The 23,743-nt window shown below is 36.1% G+C and overlaps 1 protein-coding gene across 2 annotated transcripts in view; it reads left to right on the top strand.

Annotated features, from left to right (window-relative positions):
- Window positions 1–23,743, top strand: part of SPRY3 (sprouty RTK signaling antagonist 3) — a 177,839-nt gene that overhangs the window by 28,226 nt on the left and 125,870 nt on the right. Inside the window, exon 1 of one of the 2 annotated variants that reach the window (XM_037153765.2) lies at window positions 23,328–23,408. The exons of the other annotated variant lie outside the window; for it this stretch is intronic. The gene's annotated coding sequence lies outside the window, so the exon portion shown is untranslated. Of the gene's footprint in view, window positions 1–23,327; window positions 23,409–23,743 lie in introns of those variants that run through there. 2 annotated transcript variants of the gene reach the window in all.

Below are 23,743 nucleotides of genomic sequence, written 5' to 3'. Positions count from 1 at the left end.
ATTATGATGTATTCTAGTTGCTCACCCAGACCCATTATTATTTTTTACTCTACCCAATATTTTAATAATATGTACTATGTTAATGAGATTTCTTGCCCTTTGTCTTCTGTTTAGTTTTGGCCTATGGGGTACCCCAGAAAGAGATCACAATGAGAGAAGATGGTAAGGTCAGAGTATTAAATTCTGAGTCTCTCCTTGAAAGGTTATCTTAGGATGGCCTTAATTGAAGCTTACTGCTTATTTTAAAGCATCTATTTCTATAGGAGTCACTCCTTTTGGGTTCTGATAACTGCTTCCTCTGTTGGTCCTTACTGGACTAAGCTTGGTAACTGTAACTCCACTGTTATTAGTCCTAGGTCTTATAGTATCCTTGTGCTTCCCCTAAAATATACCTATACCTTTGTAAATAGTTATTTTGTAAATAGCCCCTCCAAGATTAATGTAATTTAATAATCTATTTTTCATGGGAATCCTATCCAATACAACAGTATATTCTTCTATTTATTCAGATCATCTTGAATTTCTCTCAATAATGTTTTAGGTTTCCATGTGGAATTCTTGCATATCCTTCATTTGACTTATTGTTATGTATTTGACAACCTTTGATTCTACTGTTAATGATATGTTTTTAAAATTGCATTTTTATGTCTTTTTTGCTAATATACAGAAAAACAAGGCTCAAGTTGATTTTTTTAACATCACTTGAGGACATTTTTTTCATTGCTTTTAGAGAAAGGAAGTGGGGGGGAGAGAGAGAGAGACTGAGGTGAGAGAAATATTGATATGAGAAAGTAGCATCGATGTGAGAAAGAAACATCAATTGGTTGCCTTCTCATATGTGCCCCAACAGGGTATTGAACCCACAATCTCAGCATGTACCCTAATCAGAATCAAACCCATGACCTTCTAGTCTGTGGGATGATGCTCCAACCAACTGAGCCACACAGGCCAGGACTTATGTTGATTTTAATAATTACCTTTTTATTCTAAGAATTAGTAAATTAATTTGGATTGCCTATGTATACAATCATATTGTCATAAATAATGACACTTATTTCTTAATATTCAATTATTATATATTTTATTACTATTTCTTACTTTATTTAACTGATTGAGGCTCTCAATACAATATAAAATAGGAGGGATGATAGCATGCATCTTGATTCACTTTAAACCTTTAATACTTCCAATATTTGACCATTAAGTATAATACACACTATAGGTTTTTGTGGTTATACTTTATAAGTATAAGGCAGTTTCCTCATATTCCCAATTTGGCAAGGTTTTAAAAAATTATAAAGCATAGACATTGTAAAGCATTAAATGGAGGTGTTAGCCCTCACTTCCAATCTTTCTGGCACATCAGAAGTATTTTTTTTCTTTCCATAATAGGAAAGCAGTCTTCTCTCAAAGATGAATCATAAAACTGCTGGTAGGTTGGAAATAGCAACCTATATCTACTAAGATATTAAGGTTTAAAAATGTTAAGGACAGTCTCAGCCAAGGTTTTCCCGTTACTAGGACAGCATGGTGAAAGACAGAGACATGAAGAAGTGAGTGGAAAGGAACAAGATGGAAAAAAACTATGAATACAAGAAGCAGATCACCTCACTTTTGTTCTGTGTGACAAGAAGCTTAGTGTTTAGTGTTTTCCTTCAGCCTTTCCTGTCCTAAAGAGAACCCTCATCCAAAAGACAATATTCACTGTATTTGAATCATTCTTAAATGAAAAAGGCCTTGAAAAATATGCTTACATCTCAAGAGCTGAAACTATATTTTTTTGTATTGATGAAAAAATCAAGGCCATGTACAGTCAAGGCAAGAAGGAGACAGTGCTATGGCTACACACCAGCAGCAAAGTGCAGACCCCTACCCTGCCCCTCCAATTCTCACTCACATGCTCACCTCCCCTTCCCTGCTTTGTCCTCTATATGAAAGCCCCTTGCCCCACACATGTTGTAGTGCCAGGATGGTGTTGGCCAGATATGATTAGCAGAGGCACCAGCCTCCCTCTCCTACCTACCAGTCCCAGCACAGTACTCAGGTCAACAGTGACTGTCCTCCAAGTGAATTGTATCTCAGAGCTTCATTCTCCTTTTTTCATCCTGCCTCTTTTTATCCACCCAACATGTTGCAATACCCTGCTGATAGGTGCAGTAGGCTAAATAAGCCCCCTCCTTTCAGGCAAAGAGGTTCATTTCCCAATTCCTGGCATCTATGATTATGTCATCTTACATGGTAAAAGAAACTTTGCAGATGTGATTAATCTAAGAATCTTGAGATAGGAAAATTATTATGAAATAATATCCCCAATTTTTGCTAACTTTTACATTTGTTACATTTCTTCATTGTTTTCTGTCATATTTTCTGCCTTTCCTGTTTTTAAAAGTATTTGTATTGGTTATATTATTACAGTTTTCCCAATTTTTCCCCCTTTATCCCCCCTCCACCCTGTCCCCACAAGCCTCCAGCATTGCCCCTCCCCTGCTTAGTTCATGTCCATGGGTTGTACATATAAGTTCTTTGAGCCCTCTGTTTTCTATGCCATTTTTATCTCCCCCATCTATTTTATGCCTACTAATTATGTTTCTTCTTCCCTGTACCTTTTCCCCCATATTTCTCCCTACCTCCTCCCCACTGAAATCCCTCTATGTGATATCCATTTCTCTGATTCTGTTCCTGTTCTTGTTGTTTGCTTAGTTTTTGTTTTCATTTTTGTTGTTTTTCTTTTCCTTTAGGTTCATTTGTTGACAGTTGTGAGTTTGTTGTCATTTTATTGTTCATATTTTTAAAATCTTTTTTTTTACATATGTCCCTTTAATGTTTCATATAATAATGGTTTGGTGATGATGAACTCCTTTAACTTGACCTTACTTGGGAAGCACTTTATCTGGCCTTCCATTCTAAATGAACACTTTGCTATATGGAGTCATCTTGGATGTAGGTCCTTGCCTTTCACAGCTTCAAATACTTCTTTCCAGCCCCTTCTCACCTGAAAGTTTTCTTTTGAGAAATCAGCTGATCACCTAATGGGAACTCCTTTGTAGGTAATTCTGTCCTTTCCTCTTGCTGCTCTTAAGAGTCTCTCTTTATCTTTCATCTTGGGTAACTTAATGATGATGTGCCTTGGTGTGTTCCTCTTTGGGTCCAACTTCTTTGGGACTCTCTGGGCTTCCTGGAAGTCTATTTCCTTTGCCAGATTGGGGAAGTTTTCCTTCATTATTTGTTCAAATAAGCTTTTCAATTTCTTTCTGTTGTTATCCTCTGGCACCCCTATAATTTGGATATTGGAATGTTTCAGGTTTTCCCAGAGGTTTGTAGGACTCTCTTGACTTTTTTGAATTCTTGTTTCTTCATTTTGTTCTGGACGGATGTTTATCTTTTCCTTTTGTTCCAAATTGTTGCTTTGAGTCCTGGCTTCCTTCCTGTCAGTGTTAGTTACCTGAATATTTTGCTTTATTTCATTTTGGGTATCTTTCATTTGTTTTTTCATTTTTCGATCAAGCTCAATCAGATCTGTGAGCATTTTGATTACCAGGGCTTAAAATTCTTCATCAGACAAGTTGGCGATCTCCTCCTCAGTTAGTTCTCTTTCTGAGGCTTTGCTATCTTCTTTCATTTTGGCCTTATTTCTTTGTTCAGGGCCCCTGTTTAGTTGTAAGGGGGAGGATCTTAGGACTGGGGCAGGGCCACCCTCATTGCTGTGCTGCGGTGCTGCCTGTGGGGGAGGGGCCAGAGAGGGAACAGTGCAGCTCAATGGCTCGTCTCTAGTGGACTTTTCAATGAACTCACATGTGAGACTGGGATTTCTCCACCATGGCAACCCCAGGCGGAAACCACAGTCAGCTCTGAGGCTCAGTTTTCCCCTTAAGTAAGCCACTTCCTGGTGGCCAGTGGAGCTCAGCAGCCAGACCTGCCCCCACGGTCTGCCACCTTGCTTTGGTTTTTCTGAGTCGGCCTGCATGGTCCACTGCTTTACTGGTCTAGTTGATTTTTTTTTTCTTTAATTCCTTGGTTGTCAGAATTCCATGCAGTTAGATTTTCTGGTGCTTTTGGTTGTGTATTGATTTTAGATTGGTTGTTATCATCATTTTGGTTGTGTAAGGAAGTGAAGGGTTTCTACCTATGCCTACACTTTCTGGGAACTCTGCCTTCCCTGGTTTTAACTGAACATTTTATGTGATTTTAGTTTATCTCCTTTTATGGCATTTTAATTATACCTCTTTATAAATTTCCCATAATGATTGTCCTAGAGTTTGTGAAATGCATCTTTAATTAATCTATTTACAAATAACTCTATACTGCTTCAATGTACTGCATAAACTATAGAGTATTCTCTATAGAGTATTCTCTATAGAGTATACTCCCTATAGAGTATTCTCTATAGAGGAATAGAGTATTGTCAATTCCTTCCTGATTTTTCTTCCACTCGTTAAACCTTCTAAATACTTTAGCCACCCAACACAGTTACTTTTATTCAAATAATCATCTTTTAGAACAATTACTACAAAACCATAATAATCAAAACAGTATAGCATTATGACATAAATAGACAAATAAATGATGGACAAAAATATACATCATCTGTATAGTGGACTGAAAACTTTTTAAAAATTATTTTGCCTTTATTTATTTTTAAAAATTATTTTGCCTTTATTTATTCCTTTTTTATATTCTCTCTTCTGAATGGAGACACAAGTTTCTGTTGTATATAATTTTCCTCCCTGAAGAAATTAAAAAAAAAATTTGTTGCAGAGCACATCTGCTAATGATGAATTCCTTCAGTTTTTGTTTGTGTAAGAAAGTATTTATTTATTCTTTACGTTAGAATGATAGTTTTACTAGAATTCTAGGTGGTGTCTTTTTTTGCAATAAATATTTCACTTCACCCTCTTCTTGCTTTCATGACAACTGATGAGTAGTCCTTTCTGATTCTTATCCTTATTCTACTGAAAGTAATAGGAAAGTAACATATTTTCCCCTTCTGGCTTCTTGAAAAAATAAATATGAATACAAGTATAAAAATAAATATATGTGTAAATGTAAATGTAAATATATATTATCCTCCTTGGTGTTTTCTGAGCTTGGTTTGGTGTTCATCCATAGTTTTTGAAAATTCTCAGCCATTGTTACCTCAAATATTCCTTCACATCCTCTTTCTTTATTTTCTGTTAATCAATTAAGTGTATGTTACAGCTCTTAAAATTGCTACATAGTTCATAGGTGTTCAATTCTGAGTTTTTAATTTTTTTCCCTTTGAATTTCAGTTTGGGAGGTTTCTCTCAATCAATCTTTCTTTCCTTTTAAAATTTACTTATTTATTATTAGACAGAGGGGAAGTAGGGAAGAAGAGAGGGAGAGAAACATCAATGTGTGGTTATCTATTATGTGCCCCCTACTGGGGACCTGGCCTACAACCCAGGCATGTTCTCTGACTGGGTGTTGAACCAATGACTGTTTGGTTTGCAGGCTGGTGCTCAATCCACTGAACTACACCAGCCAGGGCTCAACCTATCTTATATTCACTGATTCTTTCTTTGGCAGTCTTATCAGTTTACTGATAAGCCCATCAAATGTATTCTTTTTTTTTTAATGAAAGGAATTAGGGTTTTTAAAAAAATATTTTATTTATTTATTTTTTGAGAGAGGGGAAGGGAAGGAGAAAGAGTGGGAGAGAAACATCAATGTGTGGTTGCTTCTCATGAGTCCCCTGCTGGGAACTGGCCTGCAACCCAGGCATGTGCCCTGACTGGGAATCGAACCTCGATACTCTGGTTTGCAGGCCCGCACTCAATCCACTGAGCTACGCCAGCCAGGGCTCAAATGTATTCTTTATTTTTGTTACAGTGTTTTTGATTGCTGAAATTTTCTTTTAATACTTTGGTAGAGTTTCCACTTCTTTACTTATATTACCCATCTATTCAAGAGAATATTGTCTACTTTTTCCATTAGGGCCCTTAATGTATTAACCATATCTGTTAATTCCAATTTTTTTCATATTTTCATCTGGCTCTCATGCTTGCCTTGTATTTTCAGATTTTTTCCTTGCCTTTTAGCATGCCTAATAAATTTTTCTGTTGAACATCAGGAATGATATATTGGGTAATAATGCTAGGTAATGAATAGCCTTTAGTATGAAGTTTGTTTTAAACTGGCTAGGAGTTGGATTGTGTTTAATGTATATGGTAGCTGTAGATGTCAAAGGCCTGAAATTCCTCTAGTACCCTTGATTTTTCTTTCCCCTTTATCTTTGGTATGCCCTAAGAACTACTCATTAGATAAAGTCTGCTAATTATGATATTATTTTTGCAAAAATTAACATGCTGGTACTCAAATTCATATTATAAATTATATAGAAGAGAAAACATAATAATAATTATGATACTTTTGAAGAATAAGTATAAAGAACTTGTACTACTAGATAGCAAAATTTACTACAAAACCATAATAATCAAAACAATATAGCATTATGACCAACAAATAAATGATAGACAAAAATAATGAACTTATAAGCAGAACCATGTATAAATGTAATCTTAATATATGACACAGAGTAGTTGCAGCTCGGGAGCCTGAAGAGCAGAAGCTGCCAGCACTGCTGCTACAGACCTCCCGAAAATATTTACAACTTGATATCTGACAAAATTGTAAAATTATGAGTACATAAAGAATCTCTACAAATGAAAAGGACAAATAACCAAACCAAAAACATGGGTAAAGTATGAGCCAGCAACTACTAAAAGAAGAATACTGAATGACTAGTACACATATTAAAAGAAAATCTACCCACCAGTATACAGGGAGCCACATCACAATGAAATATTAATTCATACTTGATGGGCTGACAAAATTTAGTCTGATAACACCAAGCATTGACAATGAGGAGAATTAGGAACTTTTAAATTGCTGGTAATTTTAAGTTGGTAAAAGTGTTGTGGAAGGAATTTGGCAATATCTAGTAAATGTTGAAGATGTACAGACCCATTTCTAGGCATATTCTGTAGAAAATTATAAATACATAAATAAAGAAACATTATGGTAAAGGAAGTTAATTGCAAAGTATTTGTATAAGAAAGCATTGGACTGAACTTATTAGGGAAATAGATAAATAAACTATGGCTCATTTATTCAAAGAATACTTTGAAGTTAAAGTGAATGAAATAAATTTTTGTGTACTAATAGAGGTAATAAATGGGGGGAGCATTTTATTGTTTTTTCAAAAGGGAAAGAAATGCAAATGCTTAAATATTGATGAGAAGAAGTCAATTCAAGGTAGAGTTTGAAGGTAAAGGACAAATGGACAAATATAGGTCAATTGATAATGTTGGGTTCCTGAAATGTTAACATTGGATGGGATCCAAAGAGTAGAGGAAGAGATTGACCTTATCTAGGAGGAATAATAACTTCTCCATTATTATAAGTTGAAAAGAAGATAGAATAAGGGACAGAAGTAGGAAGTGTAGGGTTTGTGGTAAGAAAAGAATGGAACTCCTATCTGGTGCCTTTTGTTATCCCTGTAAAGTAGGAAGTTTTCTTGCTGGAGAGATGGTACTGGCAATGGTGGTGGGTGTATATATTAATTTTATTCATTAAATGATACCATTAGTAAGAGAGGGAAGGGAAGCCATAGAAGATAATTGCAATACATATATATGACAAAGGGCTCACATTCAGAATATATGAAGAACTCCTATAACTCAATTACAAAGGACAATAGCTCAAAAATCAGCAAACAGAAAGACAAATACTATATAATTTCACTTATATATGGAATTTAATGAACCAAACAAACAAATAAAACAGATACAGACTCCTAAACACAGAGGAAAGACTGGCAGTTGTCAGAGGGGAGGGAGGTTGGGGGTCTGGGTGAAAAAGATGAAGGAATTAAGCAGTACAAATTGGTAGTTAGAGAATAGTCACAGAGCTGTAGATTATAGGATAGGGAATACAGTCAACAATATTGTGATGACTACGTGTGTGGCCAAATGGGTACCTGCAGCAGTGAAAAGACCACTCTAAAGTACATGATTTTCTAACTACTTTGCTGTACATCTGAAACTAATACAGAATAATATTGAGTGTAAACTATAATTAAAAAATAAAAACAATAAATTTTAAAAATGGGCAAAAGACCTGATGAAACACATCACAAAAGAGAATATCCAAATGACCATATAAGCATATGAAAATATGCTTAACATTAATTACCAATTAGGAAATACATATTAAACCCACAAAAGTCTACTACTCATCCACTTGAATGATTTAAACAGTAGACAATGCCAAGTACTGCCATGATTGTTGAAAAATTGAAATCTTATTTTAATTTTATTTTTATCTTTGACACTAATACAGATGTCCCCATTTTGTCCCCCCTTTGCCCATCTCCACTGAGCTCCTGCCACCCCTTCCTTCTGGCCATCACACTGTTACACATCTATGAGTTATATGCATCTATGTTCTTTGGCTAATCCCTTCATTTTGTCTCATCTAGTCTCTTCCTACCCCCTTCCCTCTGACAGCTGTCAGTCTGTTTACAGTATCTAATAAAGGTGAAAGTATGAGTACCTAATGCCTAGTAATTTCACTCCTAAATATGTATTCAGTAGAAAAAATGTGCATGTTCATTCAAAGACATGCATATAACTTATCAGAAAAGCATCATTTGTAATAGCAGCAAACTGGAAACAATCCAAAAGTCCATAATAAATAAAACTTTTATTTGAATACCATTATAAACTACTGATACATATAACAATATGAGTGAATCTCAAAAACAGTTTGCTGAACAAAATAGCCAGACACAAAAGAGTACATACTGTATCATCCCATTTATATCAACTTTTAGAAAAGGCAATATAATCTATGATAAGAAGTCAAAATAGGGGTTACTTCCTGGGAAGGGACAGGTGGAATATAAAATCAGAAAGGACCAGTGGGAACTTTCTCGTATGTTATCTGTGTTCTATGTCTTTATCTCCATAGAGGTTGCACAGGCATATACACATATATACAATTTTATTTAGCTGCACACCTAAGATTATTGTTCTTTATGCATTTTGTACATGTTATATACTAATAAAAATTTAAGCCCCTGAGGTAATTCTTGTATTACATCTCTTCTCACTCCTTTTTTTTTTGAGCCTCTTTAAACCATGGAACTGAACACCATACTGGGGTTTCTAGGGTAACTACCTTTGCTTGTGGCCCATATTTTCTCTGTGCCTTCTCTGTTCTAGTGCTGGTGCTCTTTCTCCTTTCTCTTCTGCTTAGGCCAAACTAGAATATTTCAGTTGCTATGTTCCAATCCACAAGTATCATCTTTAGGATTTCTGCCCTATTCTCTGTTCCATAATTTAGGATTGTTCATGTTATAAAGGTCCAAGGGCTCAGGGGAACTTATGGAAGATTTGCTCTTAAAGCGTCTTTCAAATAAAAAAGTAGGCCATCATAGACAGTGAGCCATTAGTAACCCTAATGCAATACTGGCCCCATTCCAATGATTTGCTTTTGGAGATAAACAACCTAGATCAGACAAGTAATAAAGGGATTCTTTCTCCGCTTTAAGTACCCACTGAATAATTTCTAATGTGTCTCTAAATAATCATCAGTGGCTTTTACAGAGTTACCTTTAAGCTAATTATCCTTTGCCTTCTTTTCTCCTCTTTCCTCTATCCTTATGTTTTTATTCCTTCATTTAAAATGCTATCCATTTTAAATACTTATATCAATGCATTCCTCAGTACTGTTCCACAAAGCTTTTTAAAATTTGTCTTTGGACCTCTCCTCCCCTTCCATGGTCTACAAATTGAACTACTTAAGGTGTACAGTATGTATAAGTCAAATTAATGTCCCACATTATTACCTGTATCTGAAAGAAACTGACCTTAAACACAAAATCTCATACTTTCCAGAAAGACGAATCATAAGCATACTATCATCCCAATGCTGATACATTACTGGCCAATCACAATACAGACTATAGTACTACTTCAATTGATGGCTAGATATGCTTACCATTATTAATATTTTTCTAGATTAAAATACACAGAAAATACCTAAATCTACAATGACGATATTTAGATATTCTTTGGTAAGTCCCATCAAAGTGTAGACGCATATGTGTAGATTATTATCCTAAATGATTAGATACCCCATTCTTGCATGCTCAGTCAATTGGATTCTCATCTATCCCACGTTAGTGAAGAAGATAAAATAGTGAAGTAGAGAAAGCACCTGACTAGGAGTCAGGAGAATGAGTCCTAGTTTTGGCTCTGCTACTAAGTAGCTATATATTTTTGAGCAACGACTATATGTCTTGGCTTTAGATTTGTCTGTTCTGCAAAATGAAGAGCTTAGAGTAGAACATTTTTAATTTGTATTTTGCTTTACAGTATTAAAAATTCTTTTATAAGAACTTTCTTATCTGACCTGGTAACAAACTATGAGTTATGCAAAATAGATACTATTTTATCTCTTTTACAAATTAGGCCCAGGATGGCAAAAGGATTTCTTCAGGTTTACACAGGGCAGAACCAGAGCTAGAATCTTTCTACTGTAATGTTCTTTCCATACTACCATACTGGCCTTTTAAAGCCTGTTACAGGCTAGAACCGCTTATCACTGTCTTGAGGAAAGCCATACCAATTACTAATCCATGATATTTGCTTTTCCTCAGATATGAGCTCATGGTAACCTTTTCCTTTCATATAGCATACTTAGTACATTCTGTGTCATTTAACTTTATCTCCTGCTGATTCACTGTACTCCCACATTCTGAGGATTTAGAAGGTGCTGAAGCAATCTGCTAGGGTGAGGATACTTTACTTTAGCAGTAATGAGGAAGCTGGGGGCCTGAATGTAGAACTAGTAAACATAGGGTAATGATGAGCTAAAAGAGGAATACAATTACTTATTTTAAATTATTTTTCTTCTAGACTACTTATGATTTAAACAGTAATCTTTTAGCCTAACATTTTTGTTAATCACTTTCTCTTTCTCCTGAGTCATTCTGATCTTTGAGGCAAGGAGCCAATTTTCTTCTGCAGGAAGGTTATTGCTTATCCTACTGTCTGGGGGATGGGGATATTTTAAGGGTTGGTATTTGAAAGGCTTGATGAGGAAACAGGAAGGGCATGCCAAGGGCTAGGACAAATCATTCTTCATCTTCTTATAGATGCCATACGGAGTCTTAATTATCCAACTATTTCATTCAAACATTTGTTTTGAGCAGTTTTCATAGTTTGTCTATCTAATATCTATCTATCATCTATCTATCTATCTATCTATCTATCTATCTATCTATCTATCTATCTATCTATCTATCCATCCATCCATCTTATCATCTATCTATCACCTCTATCTATCTATGATAATTTACTCTGTTAAGCACCAGAACACAAATAGAAAAGATCAAAAGCAGTTTCTGCCTTTAAGGACCTTATGTCATTAGCACAACATATGACTGAATATGATGTGCTTTCAAAATACTATATATATATATATATATATATATATATATATATATATATATATATAATCACTTGTTTTCTTCTTGGTTCACTAAATATGAAGTAAATTTGAAAATATGTTGGTATTTCTCCTATGAAAAGCATTTGTTGGTTTTAGTAAATCCTTCTTGGTATTCCGAAAGGGGGACATTACAGTGGGCCAGGTTTCTGGCCAAAGTTTGTCAGAAATGCTGCCAACATGTGAAATCAGCCAAGGTTTCGCTGGTGCCCTTCCAACCTCCCTGACTATTGGATCTCAAATCTCTAATGCCTTCAAACTATGCCCCAGCCTTCCAAGCCCTCTTTTTATTGCATCTCACCCAGATCTTCCTTACTTGGGCAGTTCATGCTTAGAGTTTTTCCTTTCATTCTTCTGCTGGGTAAAATGCATCTATACTCTTTTTCAGATGGCCATAGACTTGGAGAGACTAACCTTATGGAGGCAGATACTGATTCAGGACACATTTAAATAGAGGACAGTCCTAGTCGCCTCTTGTCAATTCTACTATCAATCCACCAATTAAGGGATTTCTCCTGCTTTACCAGGCTGTTAGAACTGTAACTTAACCCATTCGTCTAATTTATCATTTTTTTAAAGTTGAATTCCACAACAGCTATCTTTATTTTGCCTCAATTCAAGATTCTATAGGTGTTTTACTATTATGGGTGTTGTATTTTACAAAGAACCCTGGACCAATTCTTAATTACAACTGTAACACTAACTTGAGCAATTCAGTCACTGTAGTTAAAAGGAACCCAGAGTTCATTTTGGACAGTGGTTCCCAATCTTTTTCTCATCATGACACAAATAGAAGGTAGTATTTCTCTATCTAACTGGGACAAACAGAAAGGATGCTTGCAGCCAGAGGCAACTGGCCTGGAAGTTCAGCCACCCAATGCCCTGTCTGGTCACCATGAAGGCTGAAGGAATCAGTATCTTATTGCTTACCTGTAGTCCATTTGTGGTGGACCAGTGTGCCAAAGACAACACACCAGTTGGGAGATTATAAAATTTTTTCACCATCTTTTCATATTGAAAATAAATATCTTGTATGAAGTCTTTTCAAGTAAATTTCCATTGTCTACTTGAAAACTTTTGGTGTTGAAAAACTCACTGCCTCTCCAGAAAGGAAGTTTGTTCCATAATTGCCTAAAACTGAGGTAGACAGTTCTACTTTCATCAAAGTAAAATTTGCCTCTCAGAACAAAGCACATTCTTTTAGGTGGGATTTGGTAAGAGCAAATTTAAGTAGAATTTTTACAACTTCCTTCCTCTGTATACTATATTTCTTATTAATTAATACTAAGACTTTTCATTAAATTTATTGGGGTGTCATTGGTTTAAAAAAATATACAGGTTTCAAGTATACAACACTACAAAACATCATCTACACACTGCATCATGCTCCCATCACCCCAAGCAAAGTGTCTTTTCATCCCCATTTGCCTCCCTTTGTTTACCTCCACCTACCCTTCGGCCCCTTAAAAATATGCACACATTATATATATACATATTTATATAGACAACAGTGTGGTAATAAACAGAAGACTGAGGTTTTACTTTATTTTTTATTAATTACACATTGTTAACTCATAGGCTGTCAATTAAGTCCCCTAAATCTCTTTTCACATATGAAGCTCTTAAGCCAAGTCTCCCTGTGTATTTGAAGAATTTTTCTATTAATCATGATCACATTTTATTTTTAAAAAATATTAAGACCATTTCAGCTCTCTTCATACATAAGTCATCAGCAAAAGTATTGAGCTGGCTTTTAGTTTAATTGTTCAATTAGTTGTGAGCCGACAAGTAATTAATTGTGTTGTCATTCTTCTATTGTTTTCATAAGTGTATCATACAAAACTTGTTCAACCCTGGCTGGTGTAGCTCAATGGATTGAGCACACGCCTACGAACCAGAGGATCATGGTTTGATTCCCAGTCAGGGCACATGCCTGGGTTGCAGGCTGGTTCCCTGCAGGCCAGTTCCCAGCAGGGGATGCATGATAGGCAACCATACATTGATGTTTCTCTCCCTCTCTCCTTCTCCTCTAAAGATAATTAAATAAAATCTTTTTAAAAATTTTAAAAAGAAACTTGCTCAAATGCCTGTGTTGTTCTGTCCAAATACACTATGTATACAGCATAAGAAGGAAGTGTAATATGTCTGTAAATAGACATGAAATTATAAGTTGGACGCTTAGGCTGTCACTTGCCAATAAGAACACAAGAAGAATTTATGTGGGTATGTCTCTGGCTTACTTGAGGAGAAAGGCTGCAGGGGAAACCAGAAATATGTCTCTCCATGGAAAAATAAGAGGAAAATTTGGAGAGTCATGGAATGGGAAGGGAAATGTATCAGAGTAATTAAGAGTGACCTACACATAGCTTAAAGATATGCAAGTATCCCCAAAAGTAAGAAGTAGTTTAGGACCAGTGTGGTGGGAGGGACAAGATTTTAGGTATTAAGAGACACACGACAAAGATGGTGGTCCCTAAACAGGAATATTTCCACAATTTTGGTCATTATGAATGAAACAAAGGACATCCAAAAGACTATGAATTAGGCAGTGTGGGAAAGGTGTGGCTGTCCAGCTATATCTGCCAGCTACTGACAATGTTGCTATGAATTCTTTTCTGTTAATTGAGATTCTTAATGTAACACTGTGCCAAGGATGTAAAAAATGCAAAATATGAGGTTAAGGGGGAAAAGAAAGCTGCTTGCCTCAGTACAACAGATATTTCCAGCTGTACCATATACTAAAATAGAATAGTCATAGTGGTAACTTAATTTGGGCCTTTTTTTCTACCAGCAATCAGCATGGAGTTTTCAGTAGGAAATTAGAATATTCTGTTAAGACTGTTGGTCATACATGTTAGTTCCTGTGATCATCACTTTTTTTTCTTGTCATCAGTAATTTTTGTTTGGTAATTAGTTCTAAAGTTCTGACTAAACTTTACTTTGAGTCACATTTTATAAACTCTTAAATTTCCCTTTATTCTTTTGAAACTAAGGACTCTATTTTTCGGCCTTTATTTTGAAGACTACATTTTTAGAGCAGTTTTATATTCACAGCAAAATTGAACAGAAAGTACAGAGAATTTTCATATACTACCTGCCCCTATACATCCATAGCTTCCCCCACTGTCAAAATCCCCCACCAAGATACGTGTCACAATCAATGACACATCATTATCACCCAAAATTTATAGTTTACATTAGGATTCTCTCTTGGGTTGTACATTCTATAAGTTTGAACAAATGTATAAGGGCATATATCTACCATTATAGTATCATACAGAATAGTTTCATTGCCCTAAAAATTTTCTGTACTCTGCCTCTTTATTCCCCCATGTCCCCCAAATCCCTGGCAACTACTAATTTTTTTTATTACCTCCATAATTTGCCTTTTCGAAGAATGTCATAAAGTTGGACTTGTACAATTTATAGCCTTTTCAGATTGTCTTCTTTCACTTTATAATAGGCAGTTGAGATACTTCCATGTCCTTTATGGTTCCTTCACAATGCATTTTTTTACTACTAATAATATTTCATTGTCTGGATGTACCACAGTTTATTTATCCATCCACCCAGTGAAGAACACCTTGATTAGTGCCAAATTTTGGAAACAATGAATAAAGGTGTTATAAACATTCACGTATAAGTTTCTAAGTTTCTTCTCTTTAAAATTTTTTTTGTTTAATTATTTTTCAACTACTGTATTCTATCTTTTACCCCATCCCAGCCCACCCCTCAGTGTCCCCCTCCCTCCCATTTCCACCCCCCCCTTAGTTGTTGTCTATGTGTCCTTTATACTAGTGCCTGTAAATCCTTCCCCTTTTCCCCCTGAAATTCCCCCCCTCCCCTCTGGTCATTGTCCCCCTGTTCTCTATTTTAGTGTCATTGTTTATAAGCCAGGCAGTGAAAGACAAATACCATATGATCTCACCTTTAACAGGAAGCTAAACAACAAAATAAACAAGCAAGCAAAATAAGTTTCTTTTTTCTTGTACAATTATTTTATGTTTTATTTAATCTTTTAAATTTACATTTGCATATTTTAATTGTTTTTCAACTTTTCCATTTTAAAAATTTTAACAGAGTAATAATACATTGTAGCAATAATATTTAATTTTGTTTATTTTGAAATTTAAGATGAGAAGCCAACGTTTCAATAAAAATATTATGTCATGATTAGTAAAATATATGCAGCCAATGTGGAATTACATATTTGTTATACAGAAGTTCTAATACTTATTTAATCTTTATTGTTTTTTTTTCATTACCATTTAGTAGCCTTAGAGCATGCTCCACCTGCAGGAATCACTGCACTGTTGTTCATGTCAATGAGTCCATTCCTCTTTTGCAAATCCCTCCACCCCCTAACCTTCCTCCCCATTAGCTGTCATCTGCTCTCCATCTATGAGTCTGTCTCTGTTTTGCTTGTTAGTTCAGTTTGTTCATTCAATTCTGTATATGACTGAAGTCCCATGGTATTTGTCTTTCTCTGACTGGCTTAATTCACTTAGCAAAATATTTTCCAGCTCTATCCATACTGTCACAAAGGATAAAATTTTCTTCTTTTATATGGCTAAGTAGTATTCCACTGCGTAAATGTCCCATAGTCATTTTCCCCACTCATCTATTGATGGACACTTGAGCTGCTCTCATTTCATATATTGGTTATCATAAATAATGCTGCAATGAACATAGGGGTGCTTATGTTCTTTCAAATTAGTGTTTTGGGTTCCTTTGGATATGTTCTCAGAAGTGGGATTGCTGGATCAAAAGGCAGATCCATTTTTAGTTTGCTTTCCACAGTGGCTGCATCAGTCTGCATCCCCATCAACAGTGCAAATGGGTTCCCCTTTCACCACATTCTCACCAGGACTTGTTGTTTGCTGATTTATTAATGATGGCCATTCTGACCGATACGAGATGGTATCTCATTGTAGCTTTAATTTGCATTTCTCTGACAATTAGTGACATTCGGCATCATAAATCTCTTGGCCACCTGCTTGTCCTCTTTGGAGAAGTGTCTATTCATGTCCTTTGCCAATTTTTAAATGGGGTTGTTTGTCTTTTTGATGTTCAGTTTTGTAAGTACTTCATAAGTTTTGGATATCAACTCCTTATCAGATGTATCAGTGAATATATTCTCCCATTCTGTGGGTTATCTTTATTTTGTTGATGATTTCCTTTGCTGTGCAGAAAATTTTTAGTTTGATGAGGTCTCATTTGTTTATTTTTTCATCTGTTTCCCTTTCCTGGAGAGATATAGCTGACAAAAAATTGCTATGAGCAGCATCTAAGATTTTGCTGCCTATGATTTCTTTTACAAGTTTATGGTTTTGTTCTAACATTTAACCCTTTAATCCATTTTAAATTTATTCTTTTTTAAAGAGTATTTTTAATGTAATTATTGTTCAAGTACAGTTTTCTGTCTTTTACTCCCATCCCAGCCCACCCCCCCAGTGCTCCCCACCTCCCTCCCATTTCCACCCCCCTTAGTTGTTGTCCATGTGTCCTTTATACTAGTTCCTGTAAATCCTTCCCCTTTCCCCCCTGAAATTCCCTCCCATCTCCCCTCTGGTCACTGTCCCCCTGTTCTCTATTTCAGTGTCTTTGGTTATATTTTGCTTGCTTGTTTGTTTTGTTGTTTAGCTTCCTGTTAAAGGTGAGATCATATGGTATTTGTCTTTCACTGCCTGGCTTATTTCACTCACCATAATGCTTTCCAGTTCCATCCATGCTGTTACAAACGTTAGGAGCTCCTTCTCTCTTTCTGCTGCATAGAATTCCATTGTGTATATGTACCATAATTTTTTGACCCATTCATTTACTGATGGGCACCTAGGTTGCTTCCAACTCTTGGCTATTGTAAATTGTGCTGCTATGAACATTGTGGTGCATAGGTTCTTTTGGATTGGTGTTTTAGGGTTCTTAGGATATAATCGCAGCAGTGGAATTTCTGGGTCAAAAGGCAGGTCTATTTTTAGTTTTGTGAGAAAATTCCATACTGTTTTCCACAGTAGTTTTATGACTCCACTCTAAGAAAACAAGCAACCCAATTAAAAAGTGGGCAAAGGACTTGACCAGACATTTCTCCAAGGAGGACATACAGAAGATCCAGAGACACATGAAGAGTATTTCATTTTTAAAAGATTTTATTTATTTATTTTTAAAGAAGGGGAGGGAAGGAGAAAGAGAGTGACAGAAATGTCAATGTGTAATTGTCTCTCATGTGCCCCTTACTGGGGACCTGGCCAGTAACCTAGTGATGTACCCTAGGCTGGGAATTGAACCATCAACCCTTTGGTTTCCAGGCCAGCACTTAATCTGCTGAGCCACATTGGCCAGGGCTGAATTTATTATTGTGTGTGGAGTAAGAAGTTGGTCTAATTTCATTCTCTGCATGTATCTGTCCCAATTTTCTCAACACCATTTATTGAATAAACTGCCTTTAGTTCATTGTATGTGTGCTTTCTCTGTGGAATATTAACTATAAGTATGTGGCTTTATTCGGGGGCTCTCTACTCTGTTCCATTGATCTATGTGTCTTTTTTTGTGCCATTGCCATGCTGTTTTGATTACTATGGCTTTATAGTATAGTTTCATATTGTTATGGAAGAAACTCAGTTCTTCTCTTCTTGCCAACATAGAAAAGAATTACAGATCAGTGAACCTACTATCATGCAAGCAAAGTTTGTTAGTGCTAAGTTCTAATAGGAAAGTAAAAGCAAGAGTGGCTAGAGCAGGGGGCACAAAAGCAGGGTGGCCTAAGGTCAGGTGACTAGCACCCAGGGCAGGGGTAGAGGCTAGGTGGCCAGGGGCCCCTATGTGGCAAAAAGAGCCAAGAAAGCCAGGAGAGGAGCCCTTTTTTTTGAGGGCTTATATAATTTGTGTGATGGGGGTGAGGGAGTTACATATTGATTGACAGGTTAAGGTGGTGCCAGCTTATCCCTGAGGACACATGACTACCCAAATGTAAGTATGTGTGGGGGTATGTTGCCCCGAATACTTACTTGCTCCAGACTCTATTTGTTCATTTTGCATAAGTGATGGAAAGCACACAGTAACTAAAGTTGTTTTATGGGTTTTTCCCTGGGCACTGTAGTCCCCACCACCTTCTGCCTTCTGGGCCTGGGGATGAATGCAATCTCAAGGTTTTCCTTTCCCCAGCTAGTGGAGATGATAATAACAGACTTTGAAGGGATTCCCTCCCTTCTACACTATCATAGTTGTTTGGAACACCTGGAAGCTCTGTCAGACCAGGCTCAGGATTATTCAGGATTACTGGGTCAATATGTGAGCTTTTATTTTGAGTCTCCTGTATTAAGTTCTTTGTTAGATTGCAATTGTGAGGGCCCTGCCTTTATTTTCTCTCAAGATGGCCCATTCCACCATAACAATATTAGGTAGTATGATTCCTCTATCCCTTTTCTTTCTCAAGATCAGTGTTGCTATGTGGGGCTTTCTGTGCTTCCATATAAAATTTTGAAATATTAGTCCTAGTTCTGTGAAATACATTATTGGAATCTTGATAGGAATTGCATCAAATCTATAGACTGCTTTGGGGAGTATGGATATTTTAATGATGCTAATTCTTCCTATCCATGAACACAGTATGTGCTTTCGCTTATTTATATCTTCAGTTTCTTTCTTCCGTGACTCATAATTTTCCATGTATAGGTATTTTGCATCCTTGGTTAGGTTTATTCCTAGGTGTTCTATTCATTTTGTAGCAATTGTGAATGGGATTGTTTTCTTAATTTCCCTTTCTGTTAGTTTGCTGTTGGCATATAAAAATACAACTGATATCTGGATATTGATTTTGTATCCTGCTACTTTGCTGAATTCATTTGTAAGTTCTAATAGTTTCTTGGTGGAATCATTGGGGTTTTTATGTACAGTATCATGTCTTTTGCAAATACAGTTTTACTTCTTCCTTTTCAATTTGGTTGCCTTTTATATGTTCTTCTTGTCTGATTGCTGTGGCTAGGACTTCCAGTACTACGTTGAATAAGGGAGGTGAAAGGAGACATCCCTATCTTGTTCCCATTGTCGAGGGGGATATATAATTTCTGCCCATTAAGTATGATGTTTGCAGTGGGTTTGTCATATATGGCCTTTATTATGTTTAGATATGTTCCCTGTAATCCCATTTTGCTGAGAGTTTTTTATAAATGGGTAGTGGACTTTATCAAATGCTTTTTCTGCATGTATTGATATGATCATGTGGTTTTACCCTTCATTTTGTATATAAGGTAAACTGCATTTATTAATTTGCAAATGTTGTACCAACCTTGCATTCCCAGAATAAATCCAACTTGATCATCGTGTATGATCTTTTTGATGCATTGCTGTATTTAGTTTACTAATATTTTTTGAGGATTTTAACATCTATGTTAATCAGGGATATTGGCCTATAATTTTCTTTCTTTGTGGTGCCTTTATCTGGTTTTGGAATTAGGATAATGTGGGCCGCATAAAATGAGTTTGGGAGGCTTCCCTCCTCTTGAATTTTATGAAATAGCTTGAGAAGGAAAGGTGTTAGTTTTTCTTGGAATATTTGGTAAAATTCACCTGTGAGCCATCTGGTCCAGGGCTTTTGTTTGTTGGGAGTTTTTTTTTATTACTACACTTTGATTACTTCAATTTCACTAAGTATAATCTGTCTATTCAGATTATCTGATTCTTCCTGATTTAGTTTTGGAAGATTGTACATTTCTAGGAACTTATCCATTTCATCTGGGTTGTCCAGTTTGTTGGCATATACATGTTTGTATTATTTTCTTATGACCCTTTGTATTTCTTTCTTTGGTGTTAGTTGTTATTTCTCCTCTTTCGTTTCTGATTTTTATTTAATTCTGTCCTCTCTCTTTTTTTCTTGATGGGCCTGGTTGAGGTTTGTCCATCTTGTTTATCTTTACATAGAACCAGCTCTTGCATTCATGGGTCTTTTGTATAATTTTTTTAGACTGTATTTATGCTCTGATCTTTATTACTTCCTTCCTTCTACTTACATTGGGCTGTTTGTTATTCTTTTTCAATTTCCTTTAAGTATGAAGTTATATCATTTATTTGAGTTTTTTCTTTTTTCTTTTTTTTTTTTGAGATATGTCTGTAATGCTATGAATTTGCCTTTTGGGATTGCTTTCCCGGTGTCCCACAGATTTTGGGTTGTCATGTCCTCATTTTCATTTGTTTTAAGGTATGTTTTGATTTCTTCCTTGATCTTGTTGTTGACCCATTCATTGTTTACTAACACGTTATGTAGCTTCCATGTATTTGCATGTTTTTCAGTGTTCTTCTTTTGATTGATGTCTAGTTTCATAGTGTGATCAGAGGGGATGCTTGATATGATTCCAATCTTCTTAAATTAATGAAACTTGTTCTACATCCCCACATGTGCTCTATTCTAGAAAATGTGCATGTGCACCTGAAAAGTATATTCTAATTCTTTGAGGTGAAAAGCTCTGTAAATATCAATTAAATACATTTGATCTAAAAAACTACAGTACATTTAAATGATGGAATACTATGCAGCAGAAAGAAAGAAGAAGCTTCTACCCTTTGCGACAGCATGAATGGAACTGGAAAGCATTATGCTAAGTGAAATAAACGAGGCGGTGAAAGACAAATACCGTATGATCTCACCTATAAATAAAACCTAATCAACAAAACAAACAAGCAAGCAAAATATAACCAAAAACATTGAAATTAAGAACAAACTGACAGTAACCAGAGGGGAGGTGGGAAGGGGTAATGGGGTTCAAGAGGGATAGGTTTTCAGGAACATCTATAAAGGACACATAGATAAAACCAAATGGGGTAGGATCAAAGCTGTGAAGTGGGGATAGCTGGTGTGGGGGGGATGGTGTTAGGGAAATGGAGACAATTTTGCTTGAACAACAATACAAAAGTTAAAAAAACAAAAATACATTTGATCTAATGTGTTGTTTAAGGCCTCTTTGTTGATTTTATGTCTGGAAAACCTACCCATTGAACTCAATCAGGTGTTAAAATCCCCAACTATGACTATATTTGTGTTGATCTCTCCTTTTATGTCCATCAAGATTTGCTTCATATATTTAGGTGTTCCTATGTTGGGTGTGTAAATGTTTACTAGGGTTATATCCTCTTGTTGAATTGTTAACTTTATCATTATGAAGTATCCTTTTTCTCTTACTATAGCCTTGGTTTTAGTGTATTTGTAGGATATAGGTACTGCTACCCCAGGTTATTTTCCCTTTCCATTTGAATGGAATATATTTTTCCATCCTTTTACTTTTAGTCTATGTGTATCTTTCAATTTAAGATTGGTCTCTTGGAGAGCGCACAAGTGTGTATATGGGTCTTGTTTTCTTATCCATTCAGCTACCTTCTGTCTTTTGGTTGGAGCATTTAAGCCATTTACATTTAAGTTGATTATTAATAGATATGTATTTAGTCCCATTTTATTTTTTAACTATTTTCTTCCTCCTCCTCCTCCTTCTTTCTTCTTGTAACAAGCCCTTTAACATTTGTTGCAGTACTAGTTTAATATTCACAAACTCCTTTAGCTTTTTCTTATCTAGAGATCTCCATATTTCTCCTTCAATTTTAAATGATAGCCTTGCTGGGCAAAGTAGCCTTGGTTTTAGGTCCTTGCTTTTCATCACCTTCAATATTTCATGGTAATCCCTTCTGGTCTGAAATGGTTCTGTTGAGAAATCCGATCACAGTGTAATTGGAGCTTCCTGGTTGGTAACCAACTGCTCTTCTCTTGTGATTTTTAGGATTCTTTCCTTGTCTTTAGGCTTTGCCATTTTAATTATGGTGTATCTTAGTGTAGACTTCTTTGGGTCCATCTTGTTTGGACTCTCTATGCTTCCTGGACTCAGTTATCTTTTTCCTCCACGAGATTAGGGAAGTGTTCAGCCTTTATTTCTTTAATTAGGTTCTCAATCCATTGCTCACTCTCTTCTCCTTCTGGTATCCCCATGACATGGATATTGTTATGCTTCATGTTGTCCCAAAGGTTTCTTAAACTCTCATTTTTTAAAAATTATTTTTTATTTTTGCTGCTCTGTTTGAGTATTGTTTTCTACTATGTCTTCTAAACACCTGATTTGATCCCCAGCTTCAGTTAAACTACTGTTTATTCCTTCAATATATTATTTATTTGAGATAATTCATTGTTTATCACTGACTGGTCCTTTTTTGTGGTTTCTCTGTCTTTTTTTATGCTGCTGAGTATTCTTATAATTATTACTCTAAACTGTATATCTGATAAATCACTTGTCTCTATTTCATTTAGTTCTCTTTTGGGGAATTCTCTTGTTCTTTTATTTTGTGTCTGTTTCTTTGTCTTCCCATTTTGCTGCTTCTTTGTATTTGTTTCTGTGTATTAGGTAGATCTGCAAAGACTCTGGTGCATAATTATGTCAGACAGTGCCTGTTATTGGCCATAGGCAATCTGTTGGAGCTATCAGCAATCCACAGCATGTGTCTCTCTCTACTTGGCCTGGGTGTGTGCAGAAATACCAGGCTGTGTACAAGGCTAGCTTTCACTGCCTCATGACTGATGGAGAGTCAGCTACAGTTTCAGAGCTCCCAGGGATCTGCCTTTGCTTAATCACTGAAATAGCCTTCAGCTGCATTCAACAACCTGGCTTTAACTTTACATGGTGTAGCGAGAGGGATTCCTGCCAGTGGGGCTATTGCTTCCCCTCGGGCTGATGCCATTTGGAGAGGAGTGCTCTGATCAAGTAAGATGACTTCTGCAGTATTAGGAATGACTTAGCACAGGGATCCTCATGGCTGATCCTTCAGTTCTTTCCCCAGAACCACCAACTCCAGACTCTCCTCACACATCTCTACTCCAGTCTGTCCTCCTTCTGCTGGAGCCAAGGGTAAGTGGCTACAATGAGAATTTTGTTCATTGGCCTTTTAAGAGGTGCTCTGCATGTCCAGCTGTCTCTCCCCAGTGGACAGAATCCCTACAACTTTTCACAGCCAGATATTATTTGGGTTCCTTTCCTGGTTCTGTTGCTCTAGCTTTGGGAGCCCAATTTGGGATTTAGGCCCCACACTTCTCAGGTAGTACCCATCCTTGCTGCTAAAATATCCCTCTGGAACTTCAGCTGCCACTTGTGGAAGCACAGCCTTCCCTTTCCCATGTCCACACTCCCTACCAATATCATTGTGGTAAAGTGGTTTCTTCCATCTGTCTGTGGTTATAAGGCTT

Source organism: Artibeus jamaicensis, unplaced genomic scaffold, assembly GCF_021234435.1.
Source record: "Artibeus jamaicensis isolate MK-2021 breed Jamaican fruit bat unplaced genomic scaffold, CSHL_Jam_final contig_374, whole genome shotgun sequence".
Classification (NCBI taxonomy): domain Eukaryota; kingdom Metazoa; phylum Chordata; class Mammalia; order Chiroptera; family Phyllostomidae; genus Artibeus; species Artibeus jamaicensis.
This window is presented reverse-complemented; position numbering and strand designations above follow the sequence as displayed.